A 1,536-nucleotide genomic window follows, 5' to 3' on the forward strand; every position below is an offset into this window, starting at 1 on the left:
TGGGCACACACACACACACATACACACACACACACACACACACACACACACACAAGGAATCTGTCTACAAGCTAGCATAAGCTGCAAATGATAGCAAAGCTGCTGTTTGGTTTTCAGTGTAGGGACTGAGTTTGTGAATCTGACAAGCTGTTAGTCTCCCAGTACTTTATTAGGGGAGTAACTCACCAGTCAGATGGGCCCCTCTGGAGCTCAGCATTTGCACAGAGGACAGCTCCTTTGCGCATAGTGGATTCTGGTTTTCCACAGGACCCTGTCTAGTAAAACCTAGTGGAAATTACAAGCTGAGAAATTCAGCCTTGTGCCACAATAACAGGATGCACCTGTAGATTTCACAGAATTAGCTGCTGTCTTCTCTTAACGCCAATTTGAGAGAAAGAAGCCTGTTTGTCTGCTGCCAAACAGGGCAGAATCTCAAGTATTCCCATATATCTGCAAATGATGGAAGTTATCAACCACAGTGACACTGTCTTTCTAGCGGTCACTTGACAAAGACAGGGACTTGCTTGCCTCTCTTTTCCACCATGCTACCCCCTTGTTGGCTCCTTTGGGACTTACCCATTTGGAATGTGATATAGTTAATAGGGACCTGTCTGGCCCTGCCTCCCCATCTCCATTTGAGAGCAGGAATCCTTTTCAATTCATTTTTGATTACACAGTCTGGCACAGGGCCCACTTTCTAGATCCTTAACTAGTATTTTATGGAATTGAATTCTAGAAAAGTACATGAACTGTGTAAAGGTGACATCATGAGCACTTAAATAGACATCCAAACCTATGTCCACGCAATAAAGACTCCGTGCCCCATAGGCTGACAACCACCTCTAACTAACCCAGAAATGCAGTAAATATATAAATGATGAGTTCCCTGAGCTACTAGCCATCCTCCAAGAAAACAAAGGCCCCTTTCCTCCTCAGCTCTCTCCTTTTCGACTTTCCCTTCCTCACCTCCATTTTCTTCCCCTCTCTTTGCACCTACCCTTTCCAGTCCTCTCTCCTACCCCTCCTCTCTCTATTCTTCCTTCCTTTCTTCTCTCCCCTTTCTCTCCCCTTCTCTTCTTTCCACTCTTCTTTCTTCCTTCTCTTCTCTGGTTTTCTTCTCCTCTCTGCTTTTCCTCGCTCTCCCTCCACACCATGCCCCTCTCCTCCTCTCTCTTTTCCTCTTCTAATTCTGAGACCACAAATGAGCACATGGCTCTTCAGAGAGGGAAGTGAAAAGACAGAGTGAGGGAGCTTTTATGTGGTGTCACTCGGGTAGGACAGGCAAGTCTGATAGTGCCAAGGATCCAGTGAGCAACAGCTTCCCTTTTTAAGGGCTGGTTTCTTTTTCTCCTTGAGTAGATTATGGGCACAGACAAGGCCTTGACTTCTCTACTTCAGAGCCCAGTGTAAGAGCTTGTGTAGTTGCAGGTGCTCAGTCAACATGAGCTCATGGCCTGCTTAACAGAAATGAAACACTTTGACCTGAGTTTCAGTTCTTCCTCTCTGTAGACTTCTCTGTAGACTTCTCTGTAGACT

The sequence above is a fragment of the Mus musculus genome, chromosome 2, assembly GCF_000001635.26.
Source record: "Mus musculus strain C57BL/6J chromosome 2, GRCm38.p6 C57BL/6J".
In the NCBI taxonomy this organism is placed as follows: Eukaryota; Metazoa; Chordata; class Mammalia; order Rodentia; family Muridae; genus Mus; species Mus musculus.